The sequence below is a fragment of the Amblyomma maculatum genome, chromosome 11 (genome assembly GCF_055883805.1).
Source record: "Amblyomma maculatum isolate TAMU_Amacu chromosome 11, ASM5588380v1, whole genome shotgun sequence".
NCBI lineage: Eukaryota > Metazoa > Arthropoda > Arachnida > Ixodida > Ixodidae > Amblyomma > Amblyomma maculatum.
In genome coordinates, this window is record NC_139354.1 from 143,570,910 (window position 1) to 143,582,996 (window position 12,087).

General features: G+C 49.6%; 1 long non-coding RNA gene across 1 annotated transcript; it reads left to right on the forward strand.

Annotated features, from left to right (window-relative positions):
• Positions 1-11,013: 11,013 nt before the first annotated feature.
• Positions 11,014-11,586, forward strand: LOC146175109 (uncharacterized). The gene is made up of 2 exons (XR_014701812.1): positions 11,014-11,205; positions 11,456-11,586. It is a non-coding gene; the product is annotated as an uncharacterized LOC146175109 (long non-coding RNA).
• Positions 11,587-12,087: the final 501 nt, after the last annotated feature.

A 12,087-nucleotide genomic window follows, 5' to 3' on the forward strand; every position in this document is an offset into this window, starting at 1 on the left:
CCCTTCCTATGAACCAACCAACCAACCATTAGACGGAGGAGGTGCAGGCGGCGAGAAGCGGCAGCAAAGTAGATCAGAAGAGAGGTCGCAGCAGAGACTACAAGACGGACCAGGAACGCAGCACTGAAGCCGATCAGGTAGAGGCATCGAGACGAGTCCATCACTCGCTAATCACCAACGGGTGGAAGCAAGGCATCACCTCCCGCAGACGAGGAGCCGGTGCCAGACGTCGGACGGCTAGCGGCAACTTATCGTGAGAGAGCAGCACCAGGAGGAGCAGCTACTTACAAGCGAGAGCGGCGCTACCCTTCAGTGGGTTAGTCCTCTCCTCTCTTTGAACCGGCGCGAGTGCTACTGTCCGAATAAGGCTTTAGAGGCGCATGGAAACAGGCTTCGCTAACTCAACCCAGACAGGCGAAAAGAGCAAGCAATGAGCGACGAGGAGAACAAGGGAGCGCGAGACACCGATCCAGGGGCGCAGCACCCAACGAGTACGGAGCCGGGCGCTCTGGGAAGCCAGATAGAGAGGCAGATAGTGCTCACCAGAGAGCAGCGGCTTGCCGCAGAACGACAAATTGAGCTCGCAAAAATTCAGGGAACGCGTCGGAGAGGCGCAGGAGAGGGCTTCGATTTGACGGACGCGTGGGACGCGCACGGCGAGGTGAGACGTTCAAAGCTACTCGCAGGAGCACTTCCAAAATTTCTGATGGTCGCCGAGGTACCGGTGTGGTTTCAGTTCTCTGAGAACGCGCTCCAGGCGTACGACGTCCCAAGAGGCCGATGGGGTCAAGCAATTTTCTCATTGATGGCAGAAAAAGCAATTTCTTTCTACACGGCTGACACCATCTCAGCATAAAGAATATGACGCGCTCAGAAGGACGGCGCCTGAAGAACTAAAACTTTCAGCGGGCGAACACCTCAACCAATTTCGAAGGTCACAAAAAAGGCACATAAGGGGTGGAGACCTTTCGTCACGCGCCTACAAAGTTACACACATTTGTAGCTAGAGGCGAGAGAATTCAAAATCATAGAAGAGCTAACCGAATTGCTGGTGGCGGACCAGGTAAAATGTGATCTTTCAGAAGAGGCGCTTCAGTGCGTAATCCTTCAAGAAGGAAAGGAATGAATGTGGGCACCCGAGGTGGCTTCACTCTTTCAAACGTTTGAAGAGGCCGAGGGCAAAAACAGCGCCGGGAAGAAATCGGAGCTGAGTAGAGGCGAGGGCGCTAGCGGAAGAGCAGTCACGCAATTGAGAGAACAAAGATGCTCTAATCCTGAGGCGCTAGACGCTTGGCCCGGTCCAAAGGCTGTTTTAGGTGCGGCTCTACAGAACATTAAAATGTTAACTATCCACATAACCAAAACCAAACCCATCAAAAGGCGCCCAACACGAACGGGAACAGCCTTTCTGCACGCGTCTTAATGGCAGACGCATCAAGCGTGCGCAGTGAGCCCCCACCTTTGACCCTTTATTGTAGGGACGAGAAAATTAGTGCTATCTTTCACACGGGAGCCGAGACCACAGTCGTAAAGGAGAGTTTTGTGCCAACCGGATTGACGCAGCCCCACGGGTCGATAAACCGGGTTTCTGCCTTCGGTGAACCGGTAAAAGCTAAGCTCGCGCAAGTACCACTAACTATGCTGTACGACACAGGGGTTTTCGCTGAGGTGTCGGAAGCCGTGCCGGTGCTCTGCGCCCTCACTGATAAGCTGGTTGCACAAACAGATTGCCTGTGGTCCCAAGAGGCGTGAGAAACCCTGAAGGAGGCAAGCGGATTCAAAGGAGTCGTAGCTCCCGGAGGTAAGGAAGCCACGACCGACACAGAGGAAGCCGCGATCTATACAGAAGAAGCCGCGACCGATACAGAGGAAGCCGCGACCGGCATAGCGGCGGAGGAGGCAGAGCGCACCACAGAGCAGACCGAAAAGACCGTAATTGCGATAACTTCGGTACAACAGACAGAAGCAGACTCACAAGAGGTTGCACAGACCGAGGTCGCTGCGGGCGACGCGGGGAAAACCAAAGCGGAAATGTTTCGGGAGCAACAGCGAGTACACGCAACTCTGGAAAGGGCATGGAAGGACGCGCATGCAGGCAAGGGAGGTATGTCAGTGGTAGACGGGCTCCTTTATCACGCGGACAGATTGATGGGACAACCAGTATCACAGCTTATTCTCCCTAAATCTAAGCGGGAGGAGGTCCTGCAGATGGCCCACGCATGGAGTTGGGGAGGTCACTTAGGATTTTGTAAGACTAAGGCTAGAATAAAGTATAGTTTCTTTTGGCCAGGGATTGAGGAGGACGTGAGACGCCACTGCAATAGTTGCCGGGGTTCCCAGATGAGATCGCACTTACGCAGGGCGGACAACGTGGCCATTCCACCACTGGTGAGACCTCGCATCAGTTTGAACAGGTGAACGTCGAAGTAATCGGGCCCCTTGAGCCTCCGTCGGGGAGGGGTCACAGGTATGCATTGTGCATCATCGATCTGTGCACTCGCTGGCCTGAGGTGGCATGCCTACGCTCACTCAGCGCAAAAGCTACCTGTGACGCCCTCTTAAAGGTGTTCAGCCGGACCGGTGTGCCGGAGATAGTCGCGTCTGACTGTGGCACAAGCTTCACCGCCGAGCTCACTAAAGTTTTTCTAACAAGGCTAGGCTGTTAGCCGAGGTTTTCAACCCCAGGCCATCCGGAGAGCAATACGGCAGTTGAACGGTTCAACAGAACTTTTAAGAGCATGTTGTATCATATGATACAGAAAGAAGCTAGGAATTGGGACAGGTATGTCTCTTTTTTTGTGGGCCTACAGGGAAGTGCCCAACAACACTACGGGGGCGGCTCCTCTCCAGCTGCTTTACGGTCGACAACCGATAGGCCCGCTTGCTATTATGAAGCGGGCGTAGACAGGCTAAGAAAAGTGCCCCCAGCCCTAGCGACATCACCCTCGGAGTACATAAAGCAGTTGCAAACGCATTTAGAGACAGCTGAGTTGATTAGCGAGAAACAATAGAACTCGTATGCCCGCCAGTTTAATAAGCGGACTTCCAATAAAAGTTTCGAGGTGGGAGAAGCGGTGCTGATCTTCGAAGACCAATACACGGGGAAAGTGCTCCCAAAATGGAAGGGGCCGGGAACGGTTACGGGGCGGTATAGGGACCACTCATGTTTTGTCGAAATGACCGAAAGTAGCCGAAAGCTAGTTCATGTCAGTAAGCTTCAGGCCTAACATCGTAGGGCAATGTCGTTGAGCGTCATGTTCAAGGAGGACGGTTCTTTCGGGGCGGTATAATGCACACCTCAGCTGCCAGTTCGCCCAACAGATCCCGAGGTATTCGCCGCGGACATGACCGCCCACCGGCGGGGAAAAGTGCGAGACCAGATCATGAGGATATTCGGAGATTATAAAAACTTGTTTGACGGCAAGCCCAGGGTAGCCGATGTAAAGAAACATGACATCATCCTGGAAAGTGGCTTCACGCCAAAAGCATCGCAGGTGTACCGGGTGCCAGCGAGCTTAAGAGGGAAAGTGGGCAAACAGGTAGATGAACTGCTGAGCCTTGGCTTAATCTTACCGTGCGAAAGCCCACATGGTCATCCCGTCGTCTGCGTATCCAAACGAGATGGGAGCATACAGTTATGCGTGGATTTTCGCATATTGAACGCGGGTACGGTGGCGGACGCCTACCCGATGCATCCGCCCCGAAAACTGATAATGCAGGTAGGCAGGGCGAAATTTATTACGTTGCTCGACCTACGAAGTGGTTACTGGCAAGTGCCGTTGGCCCCCTCCACCCTAGCTCTTAACAGCGTTCGTGTGTCACCGAGGACAGTTCGCGTGGAGAGTGGTCCCCTTCTGGTTAAAGAACGCAGCGCAAACGTTTCAGGGGCGATGGACAACCTTTTGCGCCCACATTCAGAGTACGCGTGCGCATACCTCGATGACATTGCGGTTTCAGAGGAACGCTAGAGGAGCACCTGGAAAATCTACGCCAGGTTGTTGAGGCCCTAAGGCAGGCCAGCCTCAGGGTAGAGGTAGAAAAACGTCAGATGGCGCGGGGGTCGATACGCTACCTGGGACACATTGTCGGATCAGGGCGGCACGCGCCAGATCCCAATAAATTGGCTGCAATCTATGGGCTTGAAGCTCTAACAACTAAAAGAGAGCTGCGGAGCGTCCTCAGATTGTGCGGCTACTATCGGGAGTATGTGCGCAACTATGCTGAGATAGAGAGGCCGTTGACATAGCTCACGAGATAAAAAGCGCCGAACAAAATTCGGTGACCTGCGGAAGCCGAACGGGCGCTTCAGTGTCTCAAGGATGCGCTTTGTCAGGCCACTTGTCTTGGGACGCCGGACACGAGCAAGCCATTTTGGCTTTACACCGACGCCTCAGCGTTCGCCGCAGGTGTTTGCTTATCTCAGAGGGACGAAAAGGGCGCAGAAGTTTCGATCGCGTTTGCGAGTCAAGTTTTCTCCGACGCAAACCCGATGGTCTACAATCGAGAAGGAGGCACTTGCGGTCATTTGGGGATTAAAGAAGTTTGACGTCTGGCTCTTCGGCGCCTTGGTTACCGTGGTTTTCTCAGGCTCAGCGCTCCGCCAGGAGCTAAGCTAACACGCTGGGATCTAGTGTTACAGAGGTACAACGTAGTAGTGCAGCACCGGAAAGGGAGTATTGTCTCAGCTGCGTAATAGTTTCTGGAATTCGGACAGTGGCACGCGGGCCAGGGCTGAAGCGGGGGAGGACCCCTTCTCAAGGCAACAGTGAAGTGATCAAGAGACTCGAGGGAGCGAAACAAGTGAACAATACATGTGGAAGTGGGACGCAGTGTGGTTTTGTAGACTGTCCGGGTATTCGTAGCTGCTCATTGGGGCAGGGTTTTCCACGGATGTTGGTGTGAAGGGATCACTGTAGCCTTTTAGTTCTGTTTTGCATTTTATGCTTGTGAGCATGGTATTTTGTTTGTTTTTGTTGTGCCCCCACAATATGTGAGTATTGTTTGTCAGTATGTAGTGTTCTTGGCGTTGTGGTCGCATTTGGGCAGTGGCGCTAGGCTTCATCGGTCCGTTGAAGAAATTGATTCTAAACGGCGCCATAGGGCCCCGTGTAGAATCTTAGAAGGGCCATGTAAGGGACCGACGGGCACAACAGGTTAGCGCGGGCCCCGATGGAACGCTGTGACGAACGCCTAACAGTGGCACTGCACTCGTGACGACAGGCGGGACGTGAGAGGACCGCTCAGTTCTTTTCTTTCCTTTTCTTTTTTTTGTACACCGGGATGAGCGCGCTGTCTCGACCTCGCGGGGGCAGGTGAGATGCTCATTCAATGCAAGCACCCAATGGAAGGACGTGGCCCTAGGAGTTTTGCCTTTCCTTTTTTATGAGAGAGAGGGTTTATTCTTCTCATAGTCGGAACGAACCAATCAGGCTGATGTTGGTTGTGTTTGGTAGTTACGGAAATTAGGGCTGCACCCAAGGAGGTTAAAACCGAGTCCAAGTGCACGGTCCGCGTTCCGGACTTGATGTTGATGGTCGGCATCGTCCGCTATGCCGAGGTGGGAATATTTCCCTTTTAGCCGGTGCTGTGTAGGGCCACCCAAGATAGACAGGTCACGGCAGAGAGTTCTGACAAAATGTGATTCAATGGAGAAAATAATATTTCCTGCCAAGAAAACCATATGACCAGTCACAATAGCATTAATGATATGGCGCCGGAAGTTGAGCCCCCCAGGTTGGAAGGCGTCCCACATGTTACTGGGGAGGAACAAAGGGCGATTCCTAGTAGCTCCAGGACGAATGAAGCGGCTGGGCTAAAGCCAAAAGGACGCTCAGTTGTGGATGTGTCGGGAAGCGACCGGAAAATTCGATGTTGCAAGGATATATATCACATAGCAACATGGAATGTAAGATTTATGACTCAAGGTAAACTGGATGTTGTCAAGCGAGAAATGGACAGATTGAACATTGATATCTTGGGTATCAGCGAGCTCAAGTGAACCGGAATGAGAGAATTTAATTCCGGCGACCATTATGTCTTTTATTGTGGGCAGGAATCCAGGAGAAGGAATGGGGTCGCTCTCATAGTAAACAGAAGAATCGGCGAAGTAGTGCTAGGGTGCAACCCCAAAAACGACCAAATGATTTCACTTCGAATCCAAGGTCAGCCTTTCAACATAACAGTTATCCAAGTCTATGCACCAACCACTACTGCTGAGGAAGCTGACGTTGAGAGATTTTATGCTGACCTGCAATGCCTTTCTACCACACTCCATCATCAGACGTCCCTTTTCTCATTGGAGACTGGATCTTTGCAGAAGAATCGAAATTTACCTCCTCGCCGTTCCCAAGCTCTACCCGACAACAAGTGACCACGCCCGACGAAATAATACTGGTCCAGTCAGTGCATCATACCATCAGTGCAGTTATGTGTTCGATTGGTTGCCGATATCTGAGGGGTGTGCCCTGTAACTGATTGGTCAGCATCTTCAGAGAGGGGCAGGAAATAGGGGATTTAAGGACGTTGAGAGCCCGAAATGACGCTCTGAGCTCTGGGTAAACGGCTCATCCAGACGCTTCTCGCTATGAACTCTTAACGCTTGCCATTTTGCTGATATACCCTTTTTCATGTAAATACGTTTGCTCAAAGTACCTTTAAACCTGCTTGTATATATTTTACCAACTTCAAAGATTCATCCTTCATCAACCCGGAGTGTCTGCACGCTACCAAGTGAAGGCCGGGTCGACTTAGTCTCAGCGTCACGACACAGGTTAACAGCTTCTGTTGGCGCGCAGTCTCAGACACCGTGGTACGGTCCAGAATGCAGTGTTTAAGTCGCTGGTGCGGAGTATCGCCCAAAGATCTAAGCATAACATCCGCCACCTCTTGAGCCACCTCAGTAGGCAGGCGAAACCGAGATGCCTCTGAGGTAGCGTGGTAGAGATAGAGAATGGCTTCCACTTGAGTGAACCAGATCTGCGGATGCTTCGGCCAGAATATCGCAAGATGGAGCTGGATAGCTGCGACACCCCGTGGGTTCGAGGTAGCGTGAGGCGTAAGGTCGCCTAAGGGCGGTAAATTGCTGAGGTCGGTCATTTCATAGGCCATAATCAATACTTTATTTTATTTATTGTTTCCTCAAGGGTCCACAGGGGACATTACATGAGGGGTGGGCAAACAAAAAGTTATTACGAACACAGATGGTCTTCAATGGCGGTTTTGAATAGAACACGATTGTTGATGGCCGCCACTTCGGATGGAAGGTCATTCCAGTCATTGGCTGTTCGAAGAAAAAATGACATTTTGTATGTTTCGGTGCGGGCCCGTTCAGGGTAGACGGCGTTAGGGTGACTATGACGAGAAAAGCGATGAGCGCGTGTTATCGGGGCAGTTTCATGATCGGAAGTGTGATAAAATTTATGATACAGCGAAAGACGGGCGATTTTACGCCGACAGGCCAGTGTTGGGAGATTAAGCTGAGATTTAAGTGCTGTAACGCTAGTATAGCGAGAGTAGTCTGAGCAAATGAATCTGGCGGCGCGGTTTTGGACTGCTTCGAGCGTGGTGATTAGGTTAGTATAGTGGGGATCATATGCAGCACATGCGTAATCAAGTTTAGGACGTATGAAAGTTATATAAGCAAGAAGCTTAATGGGAGGGGGAGCTAGTGATAGGTTACGGCGCAAATACCCTAGAACTTGATTGGCTGATTTGGTGATGTGGTGAATATGATGCGACCAGGTTAAATCTTTACTTAAATGGATACCAAGATACTTGTATGAGTCAACGGGTGAAATAGGATTGTTGATAATTGTATAAGTATTTTCACGGTGGTTGCGCCGGCGATGGAAAGAAATAAGTGACGTTTTACTGCTATTTAGGGACATGAGCCAAGTACTACACCATTCTTCGACGCGTGCGAGATCTTCTTGAAGAATGGTGGCGTCGGAGGAATTATGTATTGGGCGGTAGATGACGCAATCATCCGCAAAGAGTCGGACATTAGATCTGATGTTAGAGGGTAAATCATTTATGTAGATAAGGAACAGAAGAGGGCCTAAAACGGTCCCCTGAGGGACGCCAGACAAGACAGGGGAGAGGGATGACGAGTGTGAGTTAGCCTGAACGAATTGATAACGATCAGTAAGGAAGGCTCGAATCCAATCCAGAACTAGGGGATGAAGGTTTAGGCGTGACAGTTTAAGAATTAGGCGCGCGTGCGGGACTTTATCAAATGCTTTTTCGAAATCCAGAAATATTGAATCCGTGGGAATGTTACGATCTAGGCATGCGTGTATATCATGAAGAAAAAGAACAAGTTGCGTGTCACAGGAATGGTCTTTACGAAAGCCGTGTTGGTTAGAATGAAAAAAATTACGAGATGATAAAAACTTGGCAGTATGAGAATGTATGATATGTTCCATAATTTTACAACAAACACAGGTTAATGAGATTGGCCTATAGTTAAGTGTTGAAGATCTGTTACCTTTCTTGTGGACTGGAATGACCTTCCCAATGCGCCAGTCCCGTGGTAATGAGCACGAAGAATATGACTGCTGAAAAATTAGAGACAATATGATACTGCAGAGGTCTTTGGTGTTTTTGAGGATTTTGGCATTGATGCCGTCAATACCAGCGGATGAAGAATTTTTTAGTTTATCGATGACCATGGCGATGCCGCGCGGTTCAAATGCAATGTTATCCATAGGTGTGTGAAGAAAACTGGGTGCATCAGGGAGGTTATTAAGAGGTTCGTTTGTGAATATAGAACAAAAAGCATCATTTCGAATATTAGGAACCTCTGATTCAGAAGAGGAAACACCAGAATCATCAGTCAGAGAAATTATGCTAGAGGTGGAGGGGCAAATAGTTTTCCAGAAACGCTTCGGGTTTTCATGCAGCATGTTAGGCAAGGTGGATGAGTAGAAGTTATTCTTAGTTTTGATGACCTCGGTATCGTAATTAGCCGCGGCAGTGTAATATTTCTCCCAGGCGGTAGCCGTGCCTGTAGTTTTAGCTGCACGAAATAATCGCTTCTTTTTGTTATTTAATCTTTTAAGTGTTTTGTTATACCATGGGGATCCAGGACGTTCTGTTACGGTTATGGTCGGGATATGTAAATTTATTAGGCGTTGCATTTCGGACTTAAAGAGTAACCAGTTAGATTCAAGAGAGCGTAGTGAAAAACCAGACGAAAAGTTATCAAGGAAAGCAGCAAGATCGCGGTTAAAGCCAACGTAGTTACCTTTATTATAGAGGGTAAGCGTTTTCTTGATCTTTTTCGCGTTTCGTAAATCACAAGAAAATGTAGCATGAATGGCCATGTGGTCGCTGAGCCCTTTAATGTAAGTGATGGGTGAGAAGCTATTAGGTTGTGATGTCAGCACAAGGTCCAGAATATTAGCAGAATGATCTGTTAAACGAGTTGGACGGTCGATTATTTGATCTAATCCAAACGTGAGGCAGGTGTGAACAAATTCACACTCAGGGTTAGATTTTGAAAGCGTGGAAGCAAGATCCGACCAGACGATAGATGGAAAGTTGAAGTCGCCAAACAATAAGATTGGAGTATTGGTATAAAGGGTCGTTAGCGTGTTTAGGGCATCATTCCAATTTGCTTGAAATTGTCACACGTGAGCAACGTAATGAGCGATCAGTGGCAATGAGAACCCCCCCACCCCTCATTTCGCTACGATCTGCTCGAAATATATCAAAATTCGGAAGGGAGGGTAAAATCTCAGTGTCGCAAACAGTAGAGGTGAGCCAAGTTTCGGTTAACAGAATTACGTTAGCAGAACATGATTCGACGAGGTTACATAAAGCATCGCGTTTTGGGATCACACTACGGATGTTAGTGAATAAGAATGATAATGAGGAACGGTAAGTCTGCTTCGCAGTGTGATTCTGTTGAAGTGGTTGCTAGGGTTGCTCATGTTCAACTACATGATTAGCGGTGCGATCAAATATATAAGTCTTACTTCCGGATATCAACTTGTCATGGCGTAATTTAAATTTTAGCCCTTCGCGTTTACCATAGTCATAGAGGCTTTTCCGCGCGAGACGGGTGTTCGGAGAATAATCCTCGAAGACACTGAAGCCAGTACCTTTGAATTTGCTATTCACCGATAGTACATGCTGCTTGTCTTTAAAATGAGCTAATTTGACGATAATCGGCCGGTTTTTATTTGGTGAATATGTGCCTAGTCGGTGGGCACGTTCAATGCTGCGAGGTTCGAGGGATACGTTTAGGTACTGGCTGCAGTGTTCAGTGATTATTTTTTTCTGAATCTTGCCACAATTCATTGTCGGAATCTTTTATACCATAAAATACTAGATTGTTTCTTCGTGCTCGATTTTCCATATCGTCCAGTCGGGCAGTCAGTGCTTCCATTTCAGCCATGCATTTAGCTGTCGTAGATTTTATATTTTCGACTTCAGGTTTTATTGAGGAGAAAGAAACGCAGTCTGCTTCAATTTTAGAAAGGCGGTTATTCACTTCAGTGAAAGCTTTTTCGTGGTCGGATAAAGATGTTTGGATTGATTTTATTTCAGTAAGCATTGTTAACTGCCCGTTCTGGACGTCCTGGATGGCTTTAAGCAGGTCGGATAAGGTTGGTTCAGTAGGTCCAGGATTGGATTCGACATCACCAGCCATTAGAAGCAAGTCAAAAATTACACAAGAACATTCATAGAAAATACTACATGCACAGTGTGGGCTTGGCAGCACGAATAAAAGGCGGTTACTTGAGCGTTTTGCATACAAGGAATGGCAATTGCTCACCTGTACAAGCAAGAAGGGGAAAATTCCGAAGGTAAGTGTGGCCCATCATTTCCGTGCCGCCAAGCCCACTGAAGGTCGCTTTGCTGTGGAAAGGGTTTATGTAGACATGCCGAAGTGGTGATAACTGAATCACGAGGCAGGTTCCCCGATAATGTGGTTGGAGTATGTGATTGATCCAGGGCAGGAAGACGCACATGCGCAAGTTGGGATGCGCGATGGTCAGATGCGTTGGCTACGCGACAACGGCACTCGTCCGAGAGATGTTGTTCCTGCTCCCAGGGAAGGCGTTCCAAGGCTGGAACGTGAGCGCGGCCACCGCTGTCAACGAGGGGCATCGGTACATGGCGTGGCCCACCGGCAGGGTCCTGGAAGCGAGCGCAGCAGAGGCCAAGGAGCTGTACAAGCAAGAAGGGAAAATTCCGAAGGTAAGTGTGGCCCATCATTTCCGTGCCGCCAAGCCCACTGAAGGTCGCTTTGCTGTGGAAAGGGTTTATGTAGACATGCCGAAGTGGTGATAACTGAATCACGAGACAGGTTCCCCGATAATGTGGTTGGAGCTGATGTGATTGATCCAGGGCAGGAAGGCGCACATGCGCAAGTTGGGATGCGCGATGGTCAGATGCGTTGGCTACGCGGCAACGGCACTCGTCCGAGAGATGTTGTTCCTGCTCCCAGGGAAGGCGTTCCAAGGCTGGAACGTGAGCGCGGCCACCGCTGTCAACGAGGGGCATCGGTACATGGCGTGGCACACCGGCAGGGTCCTGGAAGCGAGCGCAGCAGAGGCCAAGGAGCTGTACAAGCAAGAAGGGAAAATTCCGTAGGTAAGTGTGGCCCATCATTTCCGTGCCGCCAAGCCCACTCTAAGGAAAACGTAGAGAACTGACGGGGTCGCAGTGGAGCATGAGAACAAAACGACCAGCGTGACAGGCTTTCGAACCGAACAGCCCTAGCCGTGCGCACCGAGCACGCGTCGTTCAACTTTATTTTCTCGCGCCGGCATGGAACGTCGATCCTAGCGCCTCCGCTTTACAGCGTCGCTGAGCACTATAAGCGCATTATCGTTTTTGCAGCAATATTCTGATTTCTTTCACCGTCCCTCTAACGGCTAATTGGCTGAACGTTTTCCTTACTAATTTGTTCTAAAGATACTCATCGTCATAAGTGGAACTATACTCACTGCAGAACGAAGGTCTCTCCCCATTCCTGCAATTCACCCGGTCATACGCTATCTGCATCCACTAGACCCCTGAGAACTTAACCTCTTCCGTCGCCCTCACTTTCTTCTCCACATAGCTACGCTTTCCTTT